Raw genomic sequence first — 18273 nt, forward strand, 5'->3', positions numbered from 1 at the left:
CAATCAGATCAAAGGAAATCTAAGGAATTTCTTTCTCAATATGAGAAGAAAGAACCAGAATAAGTATGATAAGGCAATATTGGTGATGAATGATGACAATGGCAAAGTGATGGCAGTAGAATTATTTAACAAGTACTTGATCAGCATATTTCATATACTGGTGAGATCAATGTTGTGCAAAAGTCCAGAAGGAAGATGACTTTAGGGACTAGGAGTGAATAAACTAGATGTATAAAGAGTCGAGTAGGCTCAATGTGAGATTTTGGGATTGGATAGCATATTGATCCATATCTTTTAGGAAATATTTTATCATTTTATGTATCCCTGTGCCCTTGTCTTAACTGTTTAACCATCCATCCATCTGTCCATGGTGAACAAAATATACTGACCATCTTTAACTTTGTGGTATTTCAATAGTACAGTTTGCATCCTTGTTTCAATGGTATTTCAGTGGTAAACTTTGCATCCATATTTTGCATGATGGGAAAAATAGGACATGGCTTGTAGGGTTGTTAACTGTCCTATGACATGTTTACACATCTTTCAAAACATAGATGCAAAGTGCACCATTGAAATTGAGATACTATTGAAATAGCATGGATATGAAGCATTAGATGGTTGTTATATTTCATCCAGTATAGACATATGGGTGGTTAATGAGTCTTGCAGTAGAAAAGGAAGGGTCATATAACAGAAGGATGGTCTGGTAGGAAGCATTTTGTTGGAATGTTTGTGCAAAGAAGGCTCCTGTTTGCAATAAGTTTTTTTGGAATAATTAATTGTAAATAAGTGTGTGTGTGTGTGTTTATGAGTAAGAGTTGCTGTTAAAGTTGTGTGCTTGCAGTGTTTCTAGTGTGTGGACTTGTTAGTTTAAGCAGGGGGCAGCATGTGCATAGGCACTGCGGAAGTGCAGCACCTCCAATTTTTCTTGATATATAAATATATTTATTTATATTTGCTTGTAATATTTAATTTTATCATCAACAATCCTATACAATTCTCTTATTTTGTATAAAAAATAATAAAAATCCATCTTGTAGCACTTAGGAGGGTGAGAGACGCTAGCATCACTGTGTTTTCCACTGTGTCATATTCTTGGCTGCTCATCTTTTAACAAGAACAGCTACTACCAGAAGAAATCTGTGGAATAATAGTTGCCAGTTCAGTGGAGCAATGATCTTGCAAGTATCTGGAGAAACACAAAACTGAAAAAGTGTATCTGTGAGATAAAGGTTGAAGTGAACCTGCAAAGGAGAGATAGCTATGAGCTGAACTGCTCTCCTCTGAACAGTATCAAGACCACCCCAAACACATGAACAGTAATCTAAGGATGACTGGAGAGGTAAGTAGTTGGGCAAGTGAAAAATAGCATCTTGAATGGAAAAGAATGCCTTGTTTTTTTAAGAGGCCAAGGAAACTATTGATGTAATGTGCTTTTGCCAGGAAATGCTGTAATAAATTTCAAAGCAGGGAGAGAGAGAAAGAAAGAGATCTGATCCTGTGTGGTGATTTGTATATTACCAACACTAAGTGAAAGTGAGCTGAGATCCCTTTTGCAAGAGACAAGACTGCATTTTGGTGCCATTGAAGGTGACAGGTTATCCTCACTCTCTCTATTGAAAGATAGTATGGAGATCAGTGTTTAAGAACTGTTTCCATATGATCTTGAAGCTTGAGATGTCTGAACACTGCATGGTTTGTTAAATAATTAGGATGAATAAAATGTACTGTCATCAGCAAAGCTGTGGATAAGATTAGTGACAATTGAGAGTAGGCTGTATATGAGAAAGAGGTAGATGACAGAGCACTGAGGCACTCCTGAATTGGTAGTGAAGGTTGAAAAAGAGGGAGATGTCCAGTATGATACACAGTGAATGACCAGAGAGAGAGAGAGAGAGAGAGAGAGAAAAAAACTGGCTGTCTAGTTACAGAGAGCAGCAGGTAGACTGAAGGATGGCAATTTCCTTATCAGGTCTTAATGCCAAACATGATTGAAAAGCACTGGAAATGTCTAGAGCTACAGCACATTTCTCCGAACCTTTTCCATGTCACATGTCCAGTGGTGGGTGATATGGGCTAAGAGGTTAACTGTCGATATAGATTGGCAGAATCCATACTCGTGGTCACTGATTGACCAGTTAGTTGGTTCCTAGGTAGGAAAATACTTGGCTGTTGATGACTTATTTTGGAGAGGATTGAGGTGATGCCAATCAGTCAGTTGGAGAGCAGACTTTTATCTGTCTTTTTTTTTTTTTTGGAATAGGATGAATATATGCTTGCTTCCATGCAATGGGGTAAAATGCCAACTGAGTAAACATGATTAATGATCATGTTTAGCCAGCAAAGCTTGGTCGATTGGTAGAGCCTCTGCTACTAATGGCTCACACAAAAAGTTAAGCAAGTTTGAGCACAGGTTAGTAGTTGGAAGGGGGTTAATCGTTCGATGCTGTTGGCACACTCTCTCTCGATGAATCTTTGGACTCCCTGGAGGTGTCAAATAATAATAATGATTATAGAAATGATAAAGGACAAGGTAGCTCATCATTTGAGTACAACTTAAGAGTTATCAGAGCCAGCAGACTTTTTAATGTTCAAGTTGTTTAGTATTTTTCTGATGTCTTTTTGCCAAAAAACTACAGGAGGTATAAGGTACTCAGTTTCTGAAATGGTAAGAGATTATTTGCTTTAGTTGCCTCTGCAGGAGTGAGAGAGGAAAAAGGTGATGCCAAGAGGTCAGTTTTATCTTTTAGGTGCTGTAACTATCTGGATGACGAAAAGGTGGAAGTTCAAGTGACCAGAAGTCATGGTCTTATGGTCCCTTTGCAAGGGACCATAAGACCATGACTTTCATTTGGACAGGAGGCGAGTTTTTTCTAGTGGCATTTATGCAATCAAATTTGGATTTGCTAATGGCTGTTTTGCATTTATTACATGCTTCAGCATAGGCTCAGTATGAAGCTGGGTTTCTTGTTGCAAGCCACCTACTATTGTAAGCTGAGCTTTATCGTTCAACTGCTTTGCTACATTTTTGGATGAAATGTTTGGGTCAGAAAAAAAAAATAAAAAAAGGATAGAAGTTCTAGAGGTCATCCCCCTTGGTACCTTTTGTAGTACCAAAGGATACAAAGTTGGGAATGGTTTGAGAGAAGATATTTTGTGAGAGAAAACTTCAAGATTGCAATCTGAATTGCTGAGGTCACAATCTTGTAGTCTTCTACAGCATATCTAGAAGGAGAAAACTGGTTAAAAATAATCAAGGGTATTGGCACAGTGGAGAGGGTTATCCGAAATTCAGTTAGATAGGTGTACAATTTGCATTAGGTCATTGTTTATAGTATAAACTTCTGCATCATATCCAACTTGGTCAGTGGTGTTGGAAAAGGGAGGCAAGTTTGAGGTGTGGAAATTAAGGTCTCCTAGGAAGATGCCTTCATTATTTAGGTAGAGCTTAGTGAAGAGTTCAGAATGGTTTTTGGAATTTGGAGATTGGTAAATACAGCAGATAAATGTTACTGAATTGGACAAGGAAACCTTGAGCCTAAGGAGGAAGAGAGATCAAAAAGCAGGGAATTCTGAGTTAGAATTCTCTGGTAGTCATTGTCAGATCTCACAAAGTTACAGGTGCAACCCTTGTAGAGAAAGGAAACATGAAGTGTATAATTTGGACACTGAAGGTGCACTGTAGTTGATGGAGCTGCAATTTTGGTTTCTGTCAAGAGTAGGTCTACTTTGAGTGTAAGTGATAATATATGTCATTTAGGTTGACGTTTATGCCAGAGATGTTGGTCAGATGAATGTGAAAGTGAGGTGTTTTTAATTTTTTGTAGGGATTCTGGCATGTTTTGTATATTGTGCCGAGTTTGGCTTATTTGTTGGAATGAGTTCTTGAGGGAGATTTATTTTGATTACAATGTCACTGTTATTGTTTGTACATTTCAATTTGGTTCTAGGCTAGATGGAAGGATATAGCAGGAACATACAGTAAGAGTAGATTGATTTCTGGACATGATACCATACAAAGAATGACATCTCCTTACCATAATGGCCTTGACAGTACCTCCCATGTGCCACTACTCAGACTCACCTTCGTCTAGGCATGACTTGGTGTGAGTTGACTGGGAAACCTCCTGACTCATTGCTGACAGGCTTGGGCCCATGCACTATCTTTCAGATGACCTGCAGCCTCACTGTTTTTACTGATATATCTTCAAAATGGAGATTTTGTTCTCACCCTTGAAAGGTATCACTCACACTGCACATGGAGAACAGGAGGAAGGAAGAAACTGGAATCCTGCTTTGGAGACCGGACATTGCATTCATCACTTCATGACTCCAATAAGCAGGGTCTGGACTGCCCATGCAGATTGTGCCCTATACAAATGCGCTTGATCGGGGGGGGGGGTGCCATTTCATTTAAAATTTGATTTTAATTTGCAAATTCTATTTTATGTGGGTGTTGAAATATAACTCTGAACAAAGGCACCTCTTACCCATAGGTCAGCACTGAGCAGGGTGATAGTGTTTCACGAGGTGATGAAGGTCATCTACCACCTAGTGGATCTAGTTGGCATTTCCTCCAATTAGGAAGATATCCTTTTTCCTCAAGAATGCTCACTGGGTATACACCAAAGCCATTTTGTGGAGACAGGCCACACCAAGAAGGCAGGATCAGCACATCACCTGCCAATCAGTGGCCCTAATTGGTGTGGGATTGTCCATAACAGTCAGCAGGTTCATAAAGGGAAAATATTACATTATCAATTTACTTGCATTTTCTGAAAAAGTCATACAGTTGCTGAATAAGGATATATAATTTTTTTTTGTTTTTTTTTTAATGTGACTCCAATCCATTTAAGTTTGTAAACCTATAGTGCATTAGTTCCATGGATGGGCTAAGCTTTTTAAATTTTTATTTCACTCATTTTATATTTTTTTCTTTTTATGTACTCCAGAAACTCTGCTCTGTAGACTAAACATGCAAATTTTTCAAGCCCCTCTGGCCTTCAATAAGCTGGGAAGTGATCTGTGCCTCAGATGGATAACATTATCCATCTAGAAGAACACAAACTACATCCATGATCTGCATTACAGTTATTCTGGGGTGGCAGACCATGCTATTCATACTGATTAGCAAATCCAGTGGAAGAAAACTTCCTTGTATAGATGTCAATTTAAAGTCCAAAAATTTAATATTTTTGGAATCTGCCACATCACTACAACATTCTCCAAACTGTGACAAATTCAGTTCCATTACACTGCCAAAAATCTGTAAAACAAAAAATCAGTTAGGACTGTAGGAGTTTGTACCCACAAAGATGTCTTGGTGACCAAGGCAAAACTGATTAGTAATCTAATTAGTTAAATAAATTTAATTAGTTGATTATCTTTAGAAGCATGTTTACTGTTTGCTCACTATTAATTCTCCCCCACTACTTCTCTTTCCATTCATGAGCTGAATTCATTCTCACTCACCTGGTTGTTCATATCACCTCTTTCTTCCTCTGATCTCCTTTTCCCATCACTCATTCCACTGCTTTTTAGCAACAGCCTCTAGTTGACTCACACCAAGTCTGTTTAAATGCAGTCCATTACTTTTGTGCAATTCCATCCTTTGCACACATGCATACCACACATTAACAAAGTGAATCTCTTTCTCCCCACATAGCCCTGCTAATATACCATTCCTGATTTTTGCTCACCTTCTCAACTTATCATTGTCATACTTGGACAACACACTAATATTCATTCTCACATTCTCCTGTCCAAATAAATCATTTTTTCCCACAATCACAACTAGTACTCTTACTTGTTTACTTCTCGTATCCAAAGCACCTCCTAAAGCACCTCTTGATCATCGCCCCTCCTGAAAACATACCTTGTGGATCTTCTTGTTCATGACACCTTTAATAATGGGATCTCCATACATCGCAACTTCAAATCATTTGTCATGTTTTTTTTTTCTGCAGCTTCGGTCATTTTATCCTTTTTAACTGTTTCATTTCTCTCCACCAGACCTCTAATCTCACTGCACATTCGAAGTGTGGCTATTAAATAATGAGACTGGTTGCAAAAATGTGGTTTATTATTACAATTGTACAACTTAATTGTTATCCCCCCTTCAACATACTTCCCTCCTCTATCTATACACTGTTGCATACGAATTTTCCATTGTTGGAAGCAGTGTTGCAAGTCATCAGGTGTTATCTGCTTCAATAGCACTGACGTTTTCTCCTTTACCTCATCCACTGACTGAAAATGGGTGCCCTTCAATTCAGATTTTAACTTTGGAAAAGGTAAAAGTCGCATTGAGCTAAGTCTAATGAGTAAGGCAGATGGTCCAACACTGGGATCTTCTTATTAGCCATATACTGCTTTACAGACAGTGCACTGTGAGCTGGAGCGTTGTCCTGATGGAGAATCCAAGCTTTGTTCTTCCACAGATCAGGTCTCTTCTTTCTCACTCGTTCTCTCAGCTTGGCCAGATCCTCAAGGTAATAATGTTAGTTAACTGTCTAACCCTCTGGTACCCATTCAACCATTATCATGCCATTGATAAAAGAAAAAAAAAACGATCAGCATTGCCTTAAGTTTTGAGTTGCTCATTCTTGCTTATTTTATTCTTGGTGATGTGGGAGTTTTTCAGTGCATCAATTGTCTCGTTGTTTCTAGATTGCACTGGAAAATCCACATCTCATCACATATGAGGATCTCCTCCTGCAAGTCTGGCTCCGCTATCAGCCGTTCCATGATTTCAGTGCAGATTTGTTTCTGGACGCCTTTCTGCTCCTGACACAAGTTTTTGGGAACCATTTTGTTGGGAACCATTGCAGACTTTGTTCATGTTCAATTATTATTATTATTATTATTATTATTATTTCGGGCGACTCCAGGAGTCCTTAGACTCATCGAGGGAGGCCCTAAACATCATGTCCACACAACTATGCGATTACATTCTCACAGTATCTATCATACCTTGTCTTGAACTCGTTCACCGTCATAGCACCCACAACAGACTCTGGCAGCTTATTCCACTCATTTACCACTCTAAAAGTAAAGAACCCAGCTCTAACACCCCCAGCTAACCACACTCTTGCCCAGCTTCCATAGGTGTCCCCTAGTTCTCCCGCCACCAGTCCTGATCTCAAAAATATCCTCTGAATTAATCCTATAGAATCCCTTTAGCAATTTGAATGTCTCAATCATATCTCCCCTCCTCCACCTATCAACTAGTTTCTGCAACCCACAAATCTTCAACCTGTTCTCATATGGTTCATTCCATAGACCTGTTATCATCTTAGTCACTCGCCTCTGGATCCTCTCCACCTCCTCCCCATCAAGAAGGAACCGAGGTGACCAAATCTGGGCACAGTAGTAGAGATGAGGTCTTATCAAGGCTCGGTACAGAGGTACAATAACTTGCTTGTCTCTGCTCGTCAAGGTATTTTTCAACAACCAAGTGAGTTGATGAGCTGATTTAGCTACTTTTGCAATGTGCCCCCTAAACTTCATCTCCCTATCCACCAACACTCCCAAGTCCCTGGCCTCATCAATCTCTTGGAGTACAGCTCCACCAATGTGGTATACTGCTGCTAATCTTTTCACCCCAAAATGCATAACCTTACATTTTGTCATATTAAATTGACATCCATTCTCCTTAGCCCAGAACTCCAATCTATCTAAGTCATCCTGCAAGACTTTGACATCGTCTGCATTCACTATTGCCCTACCCAACTTTGCATCATCAGTGAACAAATGAATTGTTCCACTTAGATCCTTCCCTATATCATTAATGAACAGATTAAACAGCAGTGGTCCAAGAACAGAACCCTGCGGCACACCACTAGTCACAGGCCGTCTTTTGGACTCTACTCCTGAATAAACTACTCTTTGATATCTCTCCATCAACCAACCACCTATCCATCTCACCAATCCTATATCCATTCCAATATGTTGTAGTTTACGGATTAGTATTCCATGTGGTATCCTGTCAAACGCCTTTGCCAGGTCCAGCAGTATCACTGTAAACCCATTTCCCTTATCCAGTTCAGCCATCACCTTGTTATAAAACTTGAGCAAGTTACTGAAGCATGATCTACCCTTTGCAAAGCCATGCTGTCCCCTGTACAGTATCTCGTTTTCATCAATCCATTCCTGTATTTTTCCCTTGACTACTTTCTCTAAGACCTTGACAACGACTCCTGATATGCTGATCGGTCGGTAATTTGCAACCATAGTTTTGGATCCTCCTTTATGCAGTGAAACTATTTTCCCCTCTTTCCACACCTTCGGGACTAAACCAGACCTGAGACTCAGATTAAACAACATGGTCAAGGGCACTGATAATTCTTTAGCCACTTCACGCAAGACCCGTGCCGGTATACCATCCAATCCCACAGATGTGTTCACATTAAGGTTCTGTAATAGACTAGTCACCTCCACTTCATTCATCACTATTCCCGTATAAACTAATGGTTCCTTCATTTTTTCAATGTCACCACCTGGATGATATGCTTCTGCAAAGTGCGCGCTCAGTAACTCCACTATATCGACTGATTCAGTGACCTCCTTACCATCGTCATTCCTTAAAATCATTTTGCCATGTACAGTTTTTTTCTTGCTTGCAGCATATTGAAAGAACTGTTTGGGATTCTCTTTTGCTTGCAAAGCTAGTTTCCTTTCATAATCTGCTTTTGCTTTTTTTACCACACTCGTTACCTTTCTGGCCTGCACTTTATACCATTCGTGTGCCTGCAGGTCACCCCTTTCTTTAAATTCCCCCCACAGTTGTTTCTTTTTTTGCAGCTCAAGCTTAATGGTGTTATTCATCCATTTAACCCCTACTTGTTTTACTATTCGGACCCTAGGTATACAATCAGCCATTACCTCCTGTAAATGCTCCTTGACCACTTCCCATGCTCTATCGACGTCCAGCCCTTGCAGTTGTACATGCCATGGCACTGATCCAAGCAATCTCCTAAGCTTGTCATACTTGCCAGCACGGTAATTCCACATATACCCTGTCTTAATCGAAAATTCCACACCTTTAACCACTTCCCAGGTCAAGATCTTATGATCACTCTCACCAATAGGTGGCAACATGGTCATATTCATTGCAGTCAAATTCTCAGATGCTATTACCAGGTCAAGCACTCTCACACCCCTAGTATTTTCAATTACATACTGTCTCAGATAGTTATCCCTTAATAATTGAATAAATCCTTTTCCTTCCTCACATGTGTCCTTCTCCTCCTTCCAATCAATGTTACCATAGTTGAAATCCCCCATAATAATTACCCTCCTTCCACTCATTTCATCAATTTCCCTATGCATACTATCTCCACCATCTATTCCATCACCTGGTCTATAGCAGCACCCAACTGTATATTTTATTCTGCCAGTCTCAATCTCACACCAAATAGCCTCAAACGAGCTCCTTTCACTATCCTGCGATACAACTTCAATTCTCCTTGGCTGCAGTTCATCAGCTATCATCAATAATACCTCTCCCCCATTTTATTCTCTCTGTCCCTCCTAAACACACTATAACCTACACATTCTATCCCACTAACTATATCTTCTTCCGTCAGCCATGTTTCACTAATGCCAATAACCTGTGGCCAGAAAGAGCCAATCAAGGCCAAAAATTCTTCCTTCTTGTTCCTAATACTCCTGGCATTAGTATACATGAAATGCAATGATCCCTTAGTCCAATTCCTATATTGATGTGTTATTCTAAATGACCCATTCCCATTTTTTGTCCTTAGTGCTGGCTCGGGTACATTATATACATTCTTACACTCATCTGTCTCACTGTTGTCTGCATATCCATTTCCCCCCCTCCTTGGTAGTTCTAGTTTCCCTGTTTTGCACATCCATTTTCACTTCATTCAGCAACACTCTTTCCAGTCTCCACACACCAAGTCCATTCAAATGCAGGCCATCCATCTTGTATAAGTCCTTTCGCCCTTCAAACTCTTCAAACAAATTACTCATGCAAAATTTGTCATACAGTCTCCTTATCAATGTGCACGATGTCTGCTATCATCCAAATGCTTAATCGGTGATCATTGTGGACAGTTTCATTAATTTTCACAATGTTTTGTTCAGTTGCTGCTATGACAGGGTGACCTGGTCGTTCGTCATCTTCAACGTTTTCTTAACCTTCAGCAAAGCATTTGTGCCATTCAGACATTCATGCAAGTGACATTACATTATCACCATACACCTCCTGCAACAGTTTCAAACACTTGGTCTGCAATTTCTTCAATTTCACATTTGAGATTAATGCACTCAAATTGCTCGAGTTTAATGTTAGCCATTATTCCAACAAAGCAACTTCACATGTGTTTCTTTTATAACTGCCTACAGCCTAACTATGAGTGACAGCAAACAATGCATATCTCAACTGCGTCTAGAACCTTCGAGGTCATTCACAGTGCAAGTGCATCCCACTGCTATGAGTACACGATTCACAGCACACCTTGTCTCGTTATTTAATAGCCACACCTCGTATATCTCATGTTATTTCACATCCTGTCCAACTCTTACATCCTGGCAATTGCAGCCTCTTGCTTGCATTATTGCATTATTACCATAGGTGAACTAAGGATTAAATACTCTGAAAATCCTGCTTTTAAACCACTTAAGGTCTCCAGTAAGCAAGGTGCAGTGTCGCACTAGACAATGACATTTATCACATAAAGGCATTCACAAAATATCCATGTCCAATGTGGGATTGGGACTCACCATGGGTATAGATGAGCAGACAGCTTGCAGAATCACTTTGTTAGCATGTTGTGAATATGAAAATTGTGAACATTTTGATATTGTAGAAATGTTGCTGGTTGAGTGAGATCCCTGTGACAGGTCTGTAGACTTCACGGAGATCTGGAGATATCTTAATAAAAATATTGATTAATTAATTAATTGCAAGTATCATTACTCTCAAAAAACCTGTTTTTTTACCTGATTCCTATAAATAATATGCATAATACCCTAATATTTATATGTGGCACATTAATTTATTGCATTTTGTTGTAAAATTTTTGGTTCTTACAAATCACAGTTTTTATTCCTAGAAATAATATATTAACATTTGTGATTTATAGCAAAACGTGATGGATTTATCAATGATTCTTGTCCTGAGGAGTACAGCTTAAATTACTATAAGCAGAAATTTGAGCAACAGATAGAGAAAGAAAGGACATCAGTGTAAGATATGTAAAATGTAACAGTATTTTTTCATAAGAAATATTTTAATTATTTAAATTGCAAATTCACCTAATTCAACTGTTACTGTTGAATTATGTGAATACTGTTGAGCATATCTCAGGACCGGCCTTCTCTATAAAGGGGCCTGGGTGCAAGAAACCTTTTGGGCCCTAAAATATTTTTCAAAGGTAAAAATTAAAGGATCCAAAATAAATGTATTGTAAAACCTCTTACTTGCAAATGATTTTGGCACTGGAAAACAAAAAACACACATTCAAAATATAACAGGTTAACATAACGTTTACTGAACACAAAACACTAATATAATAGAGAAACACAGAGATATTATTATTACCGGGGGCCCTAAAATCCTGTCGATGAAATCCCTTTAGTTATAAGCAAAATTAGAAGAAGAAAAAAAAAAAAAAAAAAAACGTTTCCGCAAATGTGTACCGACTGTTCCCACTCGATCGTGGAGCCCGGGTGCATTGCACCCACTGCACCCCCGAGATGGCCGGCCCTGGCATCACTGACTGTCACTATACCTGTCATATCTGTTCAGTAACAGTGAACTCCCTCTCTGTCTGTGCTTTACTTTTTTGTAAATGTATGAATTCCTTCCATAACATATGTTTACTCAGTGTCTAGAAATGGCACCATTTTGGGGATACTCACAAGTTTTAAAAATAAAACTGTTAATGTAAGCTGCTTTATTCTGAAGTTCATAAAACGTTTTGTAGGATTTTTGACAAATTTTCATTGTTTCTCCCCTCCTCTCCTCCTCCTTTTTTTTTCTGCTTCTAAAATAAATTGTGGTTAACAGCCATTGTATAGTTATTAAATGTGTTTCATTTTATCCTTTGCTTAAAGCAAATTGTTTTTTAAATAAAGAAATTATATCTATAAAGATTAACTAGTCTAGAAAAGCTCGATATTCTTCTTCGCAAAATAATCATGAAAGAATATGGTTTATAGTAACTAAACATGCAAAACGTTGAGAATCTAAAACGTTCTTGTTATTATTACAAGAGATCTCCAGTGAGTCAAGGACTCACAGACAGAAGCCACATATTACTCACCACATGTCATGGCTTATCTTGAATTCATTCACACTATCTGTACTCAGCCTCCAAAAGTAAGCTATTTCAGACATGCATGACTCTCTGAGAGAGAAATCTTGTTCTCACTCCTTTCTTCTTCAATTTATTATTATCTTCAGACCTCCATGGAGTCAAAGACTCATTGCAGGAGGTCTTTCTGTCCTGCACACAACTCATCATGCTGTACCTTAAATGCATTCACATTCTCTGCATTCCACACTCTCAGGCAATGCATTCCAGTCATTTACCACTCTCCATGCAAAAAAACTCCCTCCTTTGCTCACACTCTCCTTATACAGCTTTCAGGGATGTCCTCTTGTTCTCCATCTCCCACCATTCTATGAAAAGCATCTTCAACATTAATCTGATAAGGGATTCTTATTGACTTAATTCATCTCTATCATATGAACCCCTCCTCCTTCTTCTCCTATCCACTACACTCTATAATATTGCATCTTTTCAATCTGTTCTTTTGCTCAACATTTCAAAGACCAAAAATCACTTTAGTCAATTGCCTCTGGATCTTTTCTAACATCTCTTCATCCCTTTGAAAATGAGGCAACCCTTCCTCTCCCTTTCCTTAAAATAAAAAAAAAAAAAAATCGATCTGCTGGCATTCTTCATCAATCCTACCTCACCATTCCTAAAGTGTGGGAAATTGTCATTCTTAACTATATTAGATAATTATATTCTCAATATATATTTTTTTTAGCTCAAAGTTATCCAATTTAAACTTATTTTCAGGCCCAATAATTTGTAACCAGTGTACACATGACTATATATAATTAAGGGATTCCACTGTAATGTATGTGTTCTACTGTTTCTTTTATTTAAATTCCTTATTGTTGTTCATCATATATACTGATGATGTCTTATGATATATAAGATGGAATATTTTAATAATAAATCAATTTTTTTACTGTGGTGCACATGTGATTCTATAAAAAATGGACATTCCAAGGTTTCATTATAGAAGAAAAAACTCTCTAAGTATGGATTTAAATATTACATAAATAGCAATTATTCTATTTAAAAACAGAATAATGAATCTTTATTCATGTAGTTTAGAAGAAAATACAGATGTCTCAGATAAAATACAGCTAATAGTGGCAAATTGAGAAGAAGGACCATGCATGCAAATGAGTCAATGCATAGGTTGTGGGATGAATGATATGTGGTTTATGGATGTGTGGGGTGAATTGAATGGATGAAAGGACTTATATAAGACCAATAGTGTGAATGAGGTTGAAGGGAATCCCATGATTTAAAATGCATGGATCTGGTTAATGATGTTATTTACCAGATCCATATTTTTTAAATCATTGGGTTCCCTCCATCCTCCTTCGCATCTTGTGTTTTCTATCCAGATCAATTTGAGAATCCATTTCCATGTGTCTGTAACTTGGAATGACTATGTGGTTCTAATTTAAGAGGTGCTCAGACATCTAGAAGTTTTGAAATACAATTAGTACACTGGAAACTGCTGAGAAGAATCATGTCAGAAACTGCAGGAGAAAGAGGTCATTAGTAAAGAATGCATGATGGATGCACAATCAGAATGTCTGCCCAAAGGGCACAGCTATTCTTTACACAATATCTGTTATAACTTTATTAAATCTATTTGCTGACAAAGCACTCACAACAGCCTCAGGAAACTCACCCACTCATTCACCACTCTCCAAACAAAACACCTAGTCTTCGGATAACAAAGATGGTTTCAGGACTGTGCAATGTTAATTATGAGGCTCGGCTAAGGGAATGTGGATTGCAGAGTTTGGTGGATAGAAGAAGGAGAGGTGATATGATTGAGACGTTTAAACTGTTGAGAGGTGGTTACAGGGTTGACACTGGGGAGTTCTTTCACTTGGTTGAACAGCGGGAAGGAGTGATGACAAGGGGCCATCCCTTGTCATCAACGGAAGGAAACTGAGCAAGAGGGTGAGGAGTGGTTTCTTTACATGGAGGGTGGTTGAACCATAGAATGCATTGCCTGATAGAGTGGTGAGAGCGAGAATGGTTAATGAGTTTAAGGAGTGGTATGATAGACTTTGTGTTTCCTAGGAGGGACCTCCCGCGATTAGTCTTGATAAACTTTGTGTTTCCTAGGAAGAACCTCCTGCGATGAGTCTTTTGACTTCATGTAGACCTAAATAATAATAATAATTATGCATATGCTAACCCACAGTTTTCGGGAAGACTCCTTATTCTCTTCCCTCTTGTGATGAATTTAAATATTTCTTTTGAAAATATCCTATAAAGGTTCTTAGTAACTTGTATATTATTATCTATTTCTTCTTTGCTACCTACCAACCAAATTTAGAAATATTCATTCTTATCTTTCTAAGGGGAATTCTACACATCTGTTACCATCTTGGCTCTGGCTAAATTATATGCTATATCCTCCCGACCAAAAAAAAAAAAAAAAACTCATGCAACCAAATCTGTGAGAATTATTATTATTATTATTATTATTCAGGCCTCCATGGAGTCAAAAGACTCATCGTGGGAGGTCCTTCCTAAGAACATAAAGTCTGTCAAGACTCACTGAGAGGAGGTCCCCCCTAAGAAACACAAAGTCTATCATACCACTCCTTAAACTCATTGATTGTTCTCGCTCTCACCATTCCATCAGGCAATGCATTCCACGGTTCAACCACCCTCCACGCAAAGAAACCACTCCTCACCCTCTTGCTCACAGTTTCCTTTCGTAACTTCCAGGGATGTCCTCTTGTCATCACTCCCTCCCACTGTTCAACCAAGCAAAAGATCTCCCCAGTGTCAACCCTGTAACTACCTCTCAACAGTTTAAAAGTCTCAATCATATCACCTCTCCTTCTTCTATCCACCAAACACTGTAGTCCACATTCTCTCAGCCGATCCTCATAACCAAAATTGTACAGTCCAAACCATCTTTGTCATCCAGCTTTGTATCCTTTCCACAGTTAATTTATCCCCTTCAAATCCTGGGAACCAAATCTGAGAACAATAATCCAAGTGTGGCCTGATCAGAGACTTATACAACGGAATGATAACCCTCATATCTCTGCAGGTCAGTGTCCTTCTCATAATTGCAGCAATCCTCTGTGTTACCTTCACCACCTTTGCAATATGTCCCCTAAACTTCAGGTTTCTATCAATTATCAACCCCAGATCTCTTGTCTTCCCTATTTCCTCCAGTATAACTCCTCCCATAGAGTATGCAGCATCCCTTCGATGTTTCCCAAACCTCAAGGCCTTACATTTTGCTGCATTAAACTGACATCCCCATTCATTTGCCCATCTATCTAGCTTATTCAAATCCTCTTGCAGGGCTACCACATCTGTACTATTACTAATAATCCTTCCCAGCTTCACATCATCCGCAAACAACTGAATATCCCCTTGCAATCCACTGGCAATGTCATTGATATGAAGGTTAAACAATATAGGTCCTAGTACTGAGTCTTGTGGGACCCCACTTGTAATCCTCTGCCTCCTTGAAACTGCTCCACCATACACAACTCTCTGATACCTATCAGACTGCCAATCCTGAACCCAGTTGACAAATCTGATATCCACACCCATGTGCTGCAACTTAAATATCAGCTTATCATGTGGCACCCTGTCAAATGCCTTCGCTAAGTCTAAGAAAATTGCAGTATATGCCTTTCCCTCATCTAATGATCTTGTAATTTTATTATAAAAGGCTAGCATATTGCTAAAACAAGAGGGCCCTTTCACAAATCTATGTTGACTCTCACAGATAACATTACCCTTCTCTGCCCAATGCTGTATACGGTCCCTCACTACTTTCTCCAAGATCTTAACAACTTCTGATGACACACAAACTGGTCTATAATTGGACACTTCCAGTCTGCTACTGCCCTTATGCAATGGCACTATCTTACCCTCCTTCCATTCCATGGGCACCTTTCTAGCAGCCAGACTCTCATTGAAAAACCAGGTTAAAGGCACTGTCAGTTCCCTAGCACATTCTCTCAAAACTAGTGGTGAAATACCATCCAGTCCCAACGCTTTACTGACATCCAGAGTACTAAGTATCTGAAACACACTCTCCTCCTGTACCTCTAAACCTCGAACCAGCCCTATCCATCCAGCATTAAAACTGACTCCTCCGGGATGAAATATTCCAATAAAGTGTTCATTGAACAATTCCACTATGTCCTCTGCATCAGTCACTCTGTTCACATTTTTATCCCACAGTTATTTCCCCTCTTACTGGCCACATAGCTAAAAAATTCCCTAGGATTTTCTTTGGATCCTAGGGCCAATCTCCTCTCATATTCCAGTTTCGCTTTCCTTACCACACTAGTCACTCTTCTGGCCTGTATCTTATATTCCTGATGCATCTTCTCTTCACCAGTCTCCTTATATCTCTTCCATAGCCTCTTTTTCGCATGCAATTCCTGTTTAATATTGTTTGTCATCCACTTTACTCCAAATTGTGTCCTCTTCTTCACTCGTGGTATACAACTTATCATTGCTGCTAACAAATATTCTTTCACAATTTCACACGCACTAATGATATCCCCACCTTCCAATTCCTCCCTCCATGAAACTTCCCGAAGTTGACGTCTAAGACTATTATAATCACCTGCTTTATAATTCCACATAAGTTCCCGTCTCTTTGATACTCCTGTATGTCTATTCATTTTCCAAGTCCAAACCATATGGTCACTCTCTCCACCTGGTGGGAGAGATGTCATCTCAGTTATTATCAACTCTTCTGATGCTATAACAATCCAAAACTGTTGAACGTCTTGTTCCCTCTGTTACATGTTGCCTAAGACATTTGTCCCTCAAGAATTCTAGAAATTCCATTCCCCTATTGCTACATGCATCTTTCTCTCTCCAATTTATACTACTTTAGTTAAGGAAATCTTTAATCTCTTCCACCATAAACTTCCATAGTTGGGCCCCTAACAATAACACTTTGTTATTACCCTGACATATCCTAACAGGAGGGATCTTGTGCAGGAGGGAATTGCACGTTGTTGTTGTTGCCTTCCAACAAATACCATCAAATTGAAGGACTTTACCTCAAATATTTCCAAAGGAGTGGAAAGAGGACAAAATTGTTCCACTTCATAAAGGGGATGATAAGATGAAGGCTTTGAATTATAGGCCAATCTGTTTGTTGGAGTTGTGGTCAGTGTTGCAGAAGATAGTGAGGACAAGGATCCAGAACTGAGTTTTGAGCAGCAGAATTCTCTTCGATGGGCAGCATCGGTTTGCCATAGGAAGGTCATATTTAAGCAATCTGCTTGCTTATTTATAACAGGGGGACAAGAGGGATGCATATGCAGTAGTATATTTAGATTTTGCAAAGGCTTTCAATAGATTGTCATGTGGCAAACTAGTAGTTAAATTGGAACAGATGGAGTTGGATGGTAGATTAGTGTATTGAATTCTAGATTGGCTGTCTGATAGATATCAGCAGGTTATGTGTGAGGGAGTAATATCCCTGAAGAGGTAAGAGGGATCTGTTTTGGGGCCATTGTTGCTTAATTTTAATGTAAATGACATTGAAAAAAGTTTAAGTGGTGATATACAGTTGTGATGATGCAAAGTTGGGGAGAATTATGAGGAGTAGAGCAGATGTTGTAGCCTTACAAGAGGACTTGAATAGACTGTCTGAATGGGCGAGTATATGTGATGTCAGTTTAATGTAGCAAAGTGTGAGGTTTTAAAATTTGGGAAGTAAAGATGGGAATGCAGAGTATGGGATTAGTAGGGATATCTTGGAGATGAAAGATCTGGGAGATAATCATGGATAGGGACTTGAAATTTCAGTGGCATTTTGCTAAACTTGTGAAGACAACACAGCAGATTATGGCAATGATGTTAGAGAACACTGTCATGTAGAAGTAGGATGTTATGATTCCATTGTACAACACTTTGATCAAGCCACATATGGATTACTGTGCACAGATTTGGTTGCCTGGTTTTCAAAGGATGGTGA

Source organism: Typopeltis vanoorti, chromosome 25, assembly GCF_054136105.1.
Source record: "Typopeltis vanoorti isolate ZY-2024b chromosome 25, IOZ_Tvanoo_1.0, whole genome shotgun sequence".
NCBI classification, from domain to species: Eukaryota; Metazoa; Arthropoda; class Arachnida; order Uropygi; family Thelyphonidae; genus Typopeltis; species Typopeltis vanoorti.